Source organism: Ambystoma mexicanum, chromosome 11, assembly GCF_040938575.1.
Source record: "Ambystoma mexicanum isolate Mex_15411 chromosome 11, UKY_AmexF1_1, whole genome shotgun sequence".
Lineage (NCBI taxonomy): Eukaryota > Metazoa > Chordata > Amphibia > Caudata > Ambystomatidae > Ambystoma > Ambystoma mexicanum.
The window spans coordinates 135505161-135518279 of record NC_090934.1 but is presented as its reverse complement, the minus strand read 5'-3'; the positions used below and the strand labels follow the sequence as shown (position 1 = coordinate 135518279).

The following is a 13119-nucleotide window of genomic DNA, read 5'->3' as shown; positions in this document are numbered from 1 at the left end:
TCATCTGTGTACCTTATGGCCAGGGTATGCCCGGTCTCCAGCCCTAACCCACCCGTTGAATGACAAGAAGCCCTCTTATGATTAATTGATAAACAGCTTCTCAGAAGGAGGAGTCTTGCATGTGTCAGATCAATTGGCAAAATGAGTGAGTCTGATGGCAGTTTCAGTCAATTAAAAAAAGATACTGAGATAGTGTCTGCTATCAACATTGCGGATGTCCATTTGAACACAAGCATGGCAAAATCTGACAGTACAAACATTTAATTTTTTTTTTAAAGCGCATTTGAAATCAAGTATTCACACAAAGTAAAGATTTTCTCAGCGTGGATTTGCTGGAATTTTATGTAAATATATAAACTTTGGTATTACAATATTATGATTGCATTTCCTAAACAGATCGGGTTGAAATGTTTGAGGTTCCATATGAAAATTACAACATTTCTTAGTCCTGTGTGATGCATTGGATTACAGTTCATGGCATTGGTAGACCTCAGGGGTGTTTTGTTGAAATTACTTCCATGCTTTCTTCCACCGTAGGGGGCTCGCGTTCCTGGTCTGGCGTGCATGCATCTTGCGGCCCCTCATTCTCCTAAAACAAACAAAAATAGGTTTTGGTGCGCATATTCTTTAGTCTAATTGGTGCAGTTAGCCAAGGACATCAAGCAGCTTTGATCAACAAGAACCCGATGGACGAAGACAGGATTTCTGGGCTCTTTCTTCCATCAGTAATCCTCCTTCTATATCAATCAACTCAGGTATTCTCTGCATTCACAATTCGTTCCTGCCATTCCCTGCCCCTCATCCAGAAACCTAAATCGTTGCCGGCTACAAATAGACAATATGAAGAAGAATTGGCTAAAACAGCCATCCTCAATGATCGCACCCATTCCGACTGTTAGGTCGATGCCCTATCTACTTATGTTCGTGAACTTGATCTACATCCCGGCCCAAGCCTCTTCCTGGCATAGCATGTCAAACAGGTGGAAGGTACTATTTCTTTTTTTATTTTTTATCACCCCAGCTGTTGAACAGTTGAACATTCTGAACACATCCAGCATTGCTGCTTCTCAACAAGTGGTCTGAAGTCAACACCATCCTATGTAGCTGCTGCACAAATAGTAAGTATGTGTGCCTGGTGTCTTGACAGGAAGAGACAAGGGTACAGAGTGATTATTCACCTGCACACCGTACCAACTGTACAACTATGTATAAGCCTGCTCTCAGAATCCTACTTTGGTCCCCACTGTATGAGTGGAAAGCAAATTAAGATCCTTTCAATCATCCATTATTCCAACCATGTCCCGGGCCATTCATTGTTCTGCAGCAAATTACACTGCTACAGTCAAATCTGCTCAGCAACCCTTTTTCTTTGGTGGGCCACAGAGCCAGCAAGGGTTGTCCATCCCCATCTATGCATGCCCTTCCTCAATTTCCTAGAGATGAGCAAATCCATATGGAACCAAGCTACACCATCTGCTTTAAGTCTTACCCTACCGTCTACACATACCGCAAGGCTCATCATCTGTGCCCTCTTGAACAGAGGGATTTCTCAGCTCCGACAGCTGACCCAAACACATAGCACAACAGAACTAGCGCGACTGTCCTGGTAGACACTACACAGAAAAACAGATGCCAAGTTGGCGACAATCACTCCCCACAACATGTGTGCCCCAACTAATCTTCCCACCTAAACGACAAATGTTTCCTTGTAAAGATAATGGAGCTAAAAAAAAAAATAATTCTAAAAATAAAAATAAAAAGTTTCTGGAGAAATCACAATGCAAACCTGTTTAGCTCCTTATAAAAACTAAAAATAATTAAATACATACACCTTTCTCCACCATTCTAAACCACTACCAATTTAGTATTTATATCAAAAACCTGGAACTTCATAAAAAAATAAATAATTATCCTTCTACCCAAACCTCCAAACTCTGCACAGGAAGCTTTACAAATAAAGAAATTGAAGGCTTGGGTCTATGAATGGGGAAGCTCTAGTTCTTAGTGTGACAGAGTGCCTCTTTTCTGTGTATTGTGATAAGGCTGCCATGGAGGAACAGCTGCCCCGCCTCCTAGAATGTGAACTATGTTTATGACCCCTCAGTAAAGAGACCCACAAGGTGGCACGCAAAACAAGCAGACATGTAGAACGTGTAGTTTTATTTAGATTACGATATATTACTACTTTTGAACCAGGAGTACCCCCCGGCCCCACAGCAATTTTGGAACTTAAAAGTCCCTCTGTGCCTGCCACCACTCAATCCGAAAAATAACAATTCAATGCCCGACAACTTATCGGCGGAGGGACAAAAACGAACCACACCAGTTTAAGATTATCCAAGGGTCAAAGTACAAATTTTAAAAAGTCAGTTTATATTTAATAGAACTAGTGTCACCATCGTGTTGCCAAAGGAAATCTGGTGCATTTTTGTAAACTCTGTGATAATAAGTCCATTATGCTCAAGAACAAGTTACAGTAGGTTTATGGGGTCGAAATTTGGAGCACACAAAAAGTGTATATCCCGACAACTTTATCAATTACCACAGGGGAGCCCCAAAGAATGCTTTAATATTTGAGTGTGGTTTTATTGGCAATTAATACTTTATGAATAAACAAACAAACATTAGTAACTGGGTTTTACTCTGGATAAGGTTCTGAAAATCCAAGGAACTTTCAGTAGACCAAACATAAATCCTACGTTATGTATTCGACACACTCGCATTGACTTTCTTGGCAACGGATTAGACGTGATAAGTCTTTTTGACATGATATTGGTAAAGAGACTTGATTCATGAACCAGAAAAAGTTGAATTATTTGATACAAAGTCAGGCAATCATCCAAGACATGATCTCTAAAAGGTAGGAGTCACTCACTCAGCCGGTTTTACCTACTTTCCAAATCATCTTTTCACTAGGTAAATTATTTCAATTGGATAGAGGCTTTCTGCAATAAACCACTTGATCTCAAATTTATTTTAGGAATTATCTTCATACACAGCTGACTCCCGCTACTTCACCAAAATAGCTGGCTGGTCAAATGGTAGTTAAGGTTGTATAACTTTGGAGGCTTCTGAAATGCAAGGTTTGCTTCTGAGTCCTCCATACACGTAGTAGGCACAGCTGGCTAAGACCATGTTTTAGAAATGGTGGAACCAGTCAGTAATACTCTCTCCCGGAATAAAGAGGACAGACTTGTTTTTAAAGTAGCTAGATATATTTATAAGGCCTAGCTAAGGAAGTAAAGTACCTAGGTGCTGCTTGGTAAACAATTTGTATTTTGCTAGCCCCTTTTAAATTAAATTTTTCCTGGTCCAATATCTGCGATTCAGTTTCTTACTAAAGCCCCTTCTTAGTTGGCTTGTATGTGATTAATTAACTTACGATATTCAATTCTCAGATTGCCGATTTGTATGCATGTGTATAGTCTATATTCAGATTACATTTTTATTTTGAGACTTTTATCCAGTTTGCATAGTAGTTCCCAATTTTAGGGTAATTGTTTAACCCTCCCTAATTACATTTACTGTATGGAAATTGCTAACAATTTGATCTGTGGATTGCCATCTGTGTTTTAGTTATATTTTGTGCTGCTTTAGGAAAGAGGTGTAATTTAGGGCTTGCTTGCCAAAATTAATTATTTAAGTAAAGTAAAATAAGCTGTGGGAGGAGAGAGGTAAGAGCAAGGGCAAGAAAGAATGGCGGTGAAGGTTACAGAGAACGAGGGTGGGTGAGAAGGTGAAGAAGAAGAATTGATGAGAAGGTGGAGAGGAGGTAATGCAGAAGCATGAAAAGAGAGGGAGGAGAATTTTAAAGGAAAGAGGTAGGAGAGGAGCATAGAAGGAACATTGAATTAAGGAGGAATAACAGGAATAGGGGAGGAGCAATTGAGAAGAGGGAAAGACCAGGAGGTGGAACATCTTCGGAGGGTGGCTGAGGAGGGATAGAGAAATAGAAAAGCAGGTGGACGGGAGATTCCAGTAAAGTGTGAAAAAGAAGTCAGGGCAAAGCACCACGCAAGGAGAAGGAAAATAGTGGGCACCAAGATACCTAGAAGTAGAAAAATGAAGTCAGGCAAAAGGGGCAAATTCCAGGGGGAAGAGGATCCATACCCTTAGGAAGTAAAAGTGTGAAAAGCCATTTTAAACTAGGCAAGAGGTTTGATATGATATTTAGAACGTGCTTAATACCCACAGGTTTCTAAGGGTTACCCGACATTTTGTCGAAAACAAATGGTCACAGGACATTTGGTCGAAACAATTTGGTCGAAAACCAAATGGTCGAATTTTTTAAAAAAGAATTTGGATTTTTTTCAAAATCCAAAAGGAGGAAGAAAGTGTACATACCCAGGGCTTCAATTGTTTATGCAGAGTCAGGCCACAAAGGGAGAGCCTAACGGTGCTGGGGGTGGTGGCACCTGGTAGCCGAGTCCAACTGGACCACAACAGGTTTTACATGCGTCTGACCCTAGTTAAGGGAGTGAAAGAAGGACTAAGGAGTATGGTCCTAAGGGAGTCGAGAATTGGATAGGAAACTCGTCCTCTTATATATGCACTAACTTTGCTATGGTTTGTTTTACATTTCCGAGCCATGTAATAAAGAATACATTTAACAGAAATTATCAAAATGGTTTTCAATCATACGTTCCTCAGTCATTACACTATATACCCTAGCAGTGCTCCATAGAAATAGGGTCATATTTTCTATGCCCATAGATGGTCACAGTGCCACAGACCACAAAAAGGGGATTTTAGATCGTGCTTCATGACAGATTCCAGCCTCTATCCAAGACAGGGACGATGCCCCCGAGCTGTCCTCGCAACTGTGGGAATCTGGAGCAGTGCTTTTTCCAACCAGTTAATGCCACATCAATAATCGATTCTGTGGGTTACCGTCAGACACGAAGTGAGAAACAAACCACTCTGATCTTGTTTCAGACACGGATCCCTAACTTGCTGTGTCTCTGGTCCCAGCAAGGGACTATGAGGCTGAACAAGACACTGTCTCTGGTTACCTGCGTTCCTACATAGAACGGATGGGCCCTAGTGCAACTGGCTGGGCTGTTCCCTCTTAAACCAGAGGCAAGACTAATAGGAGTACTGTTGGCCTCCTTCTAAAATGGCAAAACAAAGCTAAGAACGTATGGACTCCTACTTGAAGAAAGCCTCTCTCACTATGAAATACTGGTTGAAGCATTTCCGTTCATCAATTTTAAATTCACAACTGGATTCACTATAGACAACAATCTATCGCCATAACCTTCGCCCACAGACACCAATTCCCAGTGCATTTGAGGAGAGAGAATCATAGAAAGTCACAGTGAACACCAGTCGATGAATGAGAATGTAGTGGACCATACTCATTCTGCTGCGTTGGCCAGCACTAATAGCCCTTAGGAAGAGTAATTGAGCAATACTCAACTGCTACTGCACGCCTGAGTCGGGACAACTGGACTAGCATTTCATCACAGGTGACGAGATTTTCAAGCAAGACTTGCTGACGAGCAGTGATGGTCCTTACCAAGCTTTTTAGGTCACATTCATCCTTTGGCTGAGAAGAAAAAGTATTCGGTCAGGCATCAAGGAAATAAGTACAAATCTATTTACTAAGAAAGCATTTAATGGGAAACGTTTGCATATTTGCCAAATAGTTCCACGCCATTAGAGATATAATCTCCCGACCAGACTTTGGAGCCTACAACACATTTCATGAGGAGGCTGGCATTTCAGCAATAAAAGTGTTTTCATAGAAGTCCCAGTAGGTAAAGGGTTGTTTTGTAATTTGACTATTTGTGAAGCTCCAAACGTCCACGGTTACGGCCTTCTAGCATGGACAGTGTTTGGTTGTGCATTGCCATATCTAACTGGGATTCCACTAGACCGCATTCCGATACACAGCATTGACTGCGTCCATAATTAACAGCATTGACTGCGTCCATAATGAGAGTAAAAACAGTAAAGAGAAAGCACAACCTCTGTCCATTCATTATAGGAATAGACAACATACAGAAGCTAGCGTACTGTGGATATCATTGGCGGCACAGTGGTTCGAAATAGTGCGAACAAGCCAAGGTTGTGAGCCTCACAACATGTCGGCAGTGGCCAACCATAAGTAAACTGCAGTCAAAGAGACTTCTCTCCATGTTAGTACAGTACAGAACCAAGAGGCACTCCAGGACTTAGTAGGGTGGACATTATTGGGAGACGGGAGGAGTCTAAACAGGCTTTGGCAAGATTGAACTCGGAAAGAAAACAAAACTAGTGCTACTTACAGGTGCATTCATGGAAAATGTGTGGGAAACGGTGTATTTTAAAGAACGTCAGTTAGTAGCACTTTTAAAAGTACCACCTGTTCGGTGCACTAGTCATCAAACTGCCTCACACTGCTCCAAAAACCAACCCAATGGAATGAGAAGTATTTACTATTCATGACATTTTATTTTTAATTTAGGTTTCTTCTGAGATGGATATCTATTTTTCCTACAAGTTAATGCCAGTCCCCACATTGTCGGTGTGGCTGAAGAGAAATGCCAGTCTCCAAAGGCCAGTAACAAAAGAGAATACTCAAATGATCAGTAAACCGCGATAAGGCCAGGATCCACAGAAGCAGTGTGACAGTCTCCACATGGCCAGTCCGACGGAAGAGAACACCAGCAACCCAGCGCCTCCATGCTGTAGTGCCCGTTCACCCCCGACGCTGCACACCCAAATGGAGGCTCCGTTAGAGACTCAGTACTCACCAGTGCAACAGGTCCCCATGATCCCATGAGACAATGCCACAAGCTTGCGGCAGCGAGCATCCAACCACAGGATGTGCAACCATCAACAAGGCTTTCAGAACCACAGCTCTGGGTTGGTTAGCTGGCCATAGCTTTGTTGTGTATGCCGCGCTCTGGTCCCTCTTGAGTGAAAACGTTTTGTTTTCCCGGCTCTTCAACCACAGCTAGTGTTTTGCCCGTTTCTAACCCTTGGCTCAACTCTTCGAATACTCTGCTTTTGCGTGTGGGGCTGTTTAGACTTTGCACTTGGATTGCTTACCTTGGGTTCATTTGTTTTTTCGTTTGAATAGTGATCTTCCTCTTGGATGCTTTTCGTGTACTGCAGTTGTGTAACTGTGTAGCTGGACTTTTTGGATTGTCCTAATAAGTGTTGAACTGGAACAGTTATTCTTTGGGGTCGACCCAGATTTGGATTGAGGATTGTTTTTGGTTTACTGGATGAATGGATTAGACGCTTGGTTGGCATACTCAGCTTCCCTGAAGTTCTACCTTTTGTATTCCTGGTCTCTTCTTGATCTACTAGGTTTCCTACCTGCGGTTAAACTGCTTCAGGTATCGTATGTTCATAAGCTACAGGTATTGAGACAGGAATCTGGATGTTTGTGTTTGGTCTGGCGTGTATCGCTGGTACTTCATCCAGAAGATAGCCAGGCAGTATGCCGCTCATACCTTCCACCTAATCCCACTTCAAGTGTGCATTGTTTGTTCACTATTTGTTGCAGGTGGGAAGAAAGATCACCCCACTGAAGTTTACATCAGATGCAAAGTTTGACAGACTGAGAAGCCCCGAGATGCAGTTCAGAAAGCCTTCATCTGCCAGTCGATGGTTACATGTCCTGTGATTGGTTGCTGGATGAGATCATGTAGCCTGTAGCCACTGTCGCGCCGGCAAATAGAGTCTCCAACGGAGCCTCCGTTCGATGGGGAGGCACCGTCAGCGAACAGCCATTAACAGAATATGATGCAATTCTTCAAATAGCCAGTGCACGAAGAGAATGGCACTCAACAGGCCAGTCCAATATTGAGGAACCAGAATCCAAGGTCATTCCCCTCATCATCATGAGGGCTAGCATACCACAGAGGAGGAGAATGCAGTTTCATGTGCCTTGTTTCACAGCGCCACTAGATTAAGCAGCCAGACAGCGGACGGTTATATGTATTTTTAATGCTGACATTGCATCTAAATACATATATAACGAAACCTAAATAACTTAAAAAAATAACCACATATTTTCTACATCAAGCCCAATAGCTACATGCAGTCTGCTTCTATTGTGTGACCGCCATATAGTGGACCTTTTAATAATTCGAATGCTGGTTTTGTGGTTTTACATGTCTTTTCACTAACCCATATTACTTTTGACCTACTTTTGCCTTGCAAATACCCTTTAAAAGGGACACCCCCGGAACCTCTGTGACCACTTATACCTGTGAACCCTCTTTTTTGTCCTCCCTTTTATGTATTTTTTTTTTACCGAAGTCTAATTGGACTTTTCCCCTCACTTACACTTACACCTTTAATAGTACATTCCAGTCTGTATTTTGACATTTTTTACGTCTAGTAGATGGTTTGTGTCCTCTTCATTAACCAGTTTTGATATTTTGTACTTTATTTTTTTTCCTCTTTGTTGGCGATATCACTAGATACCACAGCAGCTCCCGTACTAGTGCTGCTTTGGGTTCTACCCCTTACCATCCACCCCAAGCAGTTCTGGACATGCTCTAGGCAATGGAGAAGAGGCAAGCTGCACATGAACAGATGGAATGCCAGACAGTGGAGGTGATCCTGGGCATCTTAAGGCAAGTGATGAGACTGAAGAAGGTAGGCTATTAACTTTCCGGGCAGTGCAAGGTTCAGGAGAATGCAAAGGATGCTACAGTTCTCTGGTACCAGAGGAGGAGGGAGGCCACAGATCACATGAACTCTGCTTTCATCCTGCCCTCTGGCCACCGAGAGGATTGAACAGACCTGGGCTAGCCTAGCCAGATACATGCCACCCCCCTCAGTCTCACTAACAGAGTACTCCCCCCACCAATCCATGCCAGTGGTCCTTGATGACCGCCAGTCTCCCCCTTGAAACTCTACCTGGCTAAACAAGGAATGCCCATGGAAGTTAGGTGGATATGTATGGCGAAAGGTCATGTCCTCCTGCAAGGAGGTGGGTGGTGTGTGTTTTATGGGTCAAGGTGATTGTTATTGGGGTTCTAGATGGGTATGGGTATGGGTATGGGTGTTGGGGGGTTTGAATGAGGGAAAAGTTTTGGGGATTGGGTTTTAAATGAAATCATATTTAAGTTGGTGTGCTTGGGGGTATTTCAAGTGAAGGAGGGTGGTGGGGCAGCACTATGGGGAAATATTGGCTTTTTGTGAGGTCTCCATGAGTACATACAATTCCTTGTTCACAAGTCACCCATTCCTCGCACCAGGTGGACCCTCCTAGCTTGGGAGGATAGCTCAGGGGCAACGTGATCGTCTTGGAAGCAAGACGACATGGAGCAACACAGGTTCGATCCCCGGGTCCGCGCTTAGAAACCTCTGGGTATTAAGCATGTTATAAATAACCTATCCTATCATATCTCCTCTTCCTCCTCCTCCTGGTCACTCTCTGGATCCTGCTGCTCCAGGTCCAGCATGGGCACACAGTGCCAGATTGCTCTATCGTGCAGCATGCAGCACAGGAGGACCAGCTTTACCACCTGTCGAACTCTACTGCAGGACATCTTCTGTAAAACATAGACAACAGAACAAAACCTTCAGAAGCCAAAATGTCAGTGGCATGGGTCAGACTATGTCTGAATGTATAGTTCTCCTCATGTTGGGTTCTGGGGTCATGGATGGGAGATTAACATGAGATTGCGATCAGGGGCGCTGTCTTTTACCATAGACCCCCTCATCCCTGCTCATAGATTTCACACCATAGAATGCGGGTGCAAGTGTGGAGAGGAATGGTGTGTGGAAGTGTACATCATAAGGAGTTGCCCCTTTCACCTGTCAATAAGCCAGGTTGGGTTGTTGCCGAGTAACCCAATGAACCGGGACCGGGTGCTATTGTACAAGATTACAGAGTCATGGGTTTATCCGAGGAACTAGGCACATCAGTGAGTGACGCATGGGGCAGCACTGCAGGGGATCTGTCACTGAGGCCATGCTGTTGCTTTCATTTCTGGGATAGCTTGCTCCCATGTCCAGGGCGGCCTGGAGGATTAAGGATTTGTGGGAGCGCTCTAGTGACCCCAGCAGATTAGTGGACCAAGGATTTTGGAGTGGAAAATTTCCACAGGGAGGAGAGATGTACATGTGGCAAGAGGGCATCGAAGACCAGGCCGAGAGCTACAGAGAACGCAGGCAGTCAGATTCCATGCAGTAGTCTGGTGGTACGTTGGACTGTGCCCCTGCCACAGGTTCAGGACTGGCAGCAGACTTTGGGGAGGATATGGTAGTCTGTATGTGAATGGTGATTTCCATGACCTCTAGAGGTTGGTTGGGATGTCCTTCCTGTGCAGTCTATCATGTCAGGATTTTCTCAATGCTGATTGTCTTGGAAAAGGGGCCCCATCTTTCACTCATCTTCCGCAGGGCCAGCCGTTTCCGCTCATCCTCCATGCGGTCCATCATGGATCCATCAAAGAGCATCATCGCTCCTGCACATGCCTGTGCAGGAGTCCATCCCCATATCAGTTTCTCTACAGTGTTTCTTGGTCTCTGCCCTTTTTCATGAGATTGCTTAGATCGCCCTCGATTGATCTTGCATAGCAGGAATTGGCTCCAGTGGTTGCTTGTTGCATTTTGTGTAGGTCTTCATTAACTTTCAGATGAATGCCATCGATCTTTTTGTACAACTGGTGTGGGCACTGGGCTCTCTCAACCCCTCGCCGATTGGCCATTCGAGAGGTTGTGGTGATGGGTGCCTTCTTTTTCCATGCATCAGTTAGATAATCAGTTTGGTTGGCAGTATCACCTGGATGCCTTTACCGCCAAAATTTGGCTAGTGAAAAATGTATCATAACATCTGTGATACTGTGGGAGGGGACTGGGGTGGTGGGTAGGACGGTGTACAGGTTCTTGCCTGCTATTCTGTAAATTTCATAAATCTGAATACTTTAAAAAAAAATAATAATTGTAACGTATTTTGACAGTATCCAGACCATTTTCAAACTCTTATGGTAAATACTGCATACGGTTTTCAGGGAACGACCTGAACCATTTTCCCCATGCAGCCTCTTGGAAGTACTTTATGCAAAAGATTATCTAATCTGCATTTAGTAAATATTGCATGCAATATCCATATTGTAATCCCACGGTCAGTAAACGGGTGGTATGACATACCGCATGTTTTTAATGTCACCACCAAACTCAGGAGGTCCACTGTGATAACTGCGTTCTAGAATCATGTGTCCCCACCCACTGCCCAAATGCCATTGTTCCCTTATGTGCCACGACACTCCAGGGTTGATATGACACAAGGCAGTGGGCCGGCCCCGTCGGTAACAGGTGTGCTAAGGGCCCAAGCGAAGCAAGCGTCCCTGAACACGGGCAGTTCGTTACCGACAGGGTCCGCCCGCCACTGTGGGTTATATCAGCATTAGCACCCATGTAGTTCCCTACACGGTTCGAATGGTGGGGGATTTAAAAAAATAAAAAACAAAATACTCTTCTGCGCTGTCCGGCGCTGCACCATGGTTCCCAAAATTCGGCTTGGAGTAAGTATTCAACCAAATTCTGGCTAAAAATGATATTCGGCCAAATACTTTCTAAATTATCACTCGAAGACACGAATAGTTACCCCTACAAAATACATTAAGTACTGCTTTTAATGTGTGCCTGGAAACATTCAGGCATGTCATGTTTATCCTTTAAATGGATCACTAAAAGAATGCTGCTGTCACTTTCTTGCTTTAGAGGATTGCAGAGCAGAGGTTTTAAAGTGCAAAGACCCTGCCCTTCATGTGCTGGACAGACTTTGATCTGGTGGTTTGAGGGGTGAGATGAAGCAAAACTCAATATATTGAATGGATTTCTGGTCTCCCCTGTATTTTGCAGTTGAAAACCAACGAGCTGGAAAAATAGTTTATGAAGTCCCTATTGTAAAATGGTATTTGTGTTAGGCGCTTATGGATTTGCTGATGACGTGTCGGAAATCTGAAAGTTACAGGTTCCAATCCCAATAATATAATCAAGTGGATTAATATGCTATTGCAGAGATCCCGGTAAGTGACAGCACCTGAGTAAAATAGCTCTGGCTGTAGTGTGCCTGCAGCAGAGAACTGCATTGAGGCCAAGTTATGAAGCAAGTGGAGATAACTCAGTGGGAAATCTGCCTTTGGTAGAGATGTGCTTTTAAATATCAAAACAATTCCTGCCCTCCAACTTTCTCGTGTTGCCAAAATGAGTCCTTTTGAATTGAGTAAAAGTGAGAGATTACTGAAGAACAATTTTTTAAACAAAATTCCCCCCTTCTGCGGCAGCAGAAATATTCCTCCCAACAATAGTTAAAAACTAGGGATATTTGTGTAATAAAGACAAGGAGGTACAAGTTTACAATTTAGAAACATTGGACTAAACGGATATACGAGTGAAACAAATAGGGAAAATACGCATGCACTTAAAGATCTGAAAATCAGCACCTTATAGGGTCAGCCAACAACTGTGGAGGACTCAGCATTTTTTGTCTAGTGTCTTTCACTATGCCGCAAAACACCAAAAACATACTCACCCGAAAAGATAGAAAAATACTATCTATTAATGAAAATACATTTTTCAAATGCCTCCTTCCCACTCAGTAACGCAGGTAGAAAGCACAACTTTAGCACCCCAAATGTTTGTATTCAGTAGCACTTCATCAATCAGCAGGGTGCTTATTGATGTAATCACTCCTTTTGTGTTTCAGTGACTTGCTGGAGCCAGTCGACTAAAGATGGGCAGGCCCAAAAGGGACATTTTAATGCACGAGTAGACACATCTCAGTCACTCCTCTCACAAGGATTGCATACATGCATAATATACTGCTGGGCTAGTCTTAGTTACTTGGGCCCTGCGCAACAAGTGCCACCTATGAATGCACCAAAATACAAATTGTGCTGTTATTTAACCTTTTATTTTCTGATTATATATTCCTTTCATGGTTTACACAAACATCTTTCGTAGACAACAAAGAAAAGCAATATACATATTTTAAAGGGTTTTTGATTTACAAACTTGTTATTGTCTATAAAACTGATTAAAAAGGCAACTATTCGGCTCCAGCTAAATACTTGCCCAACTATTCGGTAATCCGCTGAATACTTAAATCTACTATTCAATACCTTCTTAATTTTCAGTGCGGATGGCGGGCCGCGCAGCAAT

At 43.2% G+C, this 13119-nt stretch overlaps 1 long non-coding RNA gene across 1 annotated transcript in view; it reads right to left on the bottom strand.

Annotated features, from left to right (window-relative positions):
• Nucleotides 1-307: 307 nt before the first annotated feature.
• The window catches only part of LOC138504672 (uncharacterized), a 120438-nt gene continuing 107626 nt past the window's right edge, over nt 308-13119 (bottom strand). The window contains exons 3-4 of the long non-coding RNA XR_011279891.1: nt 5420-5548; nt 308-589 (exon numbers count right to left, since the gene is read on the bottom strand). This is a non-coding gene — a long non-coding RNA (uncharacterized lncRNA). The remainder of the gene's footprint in view (nt 590-5419; nt 5549-13119) is intronic.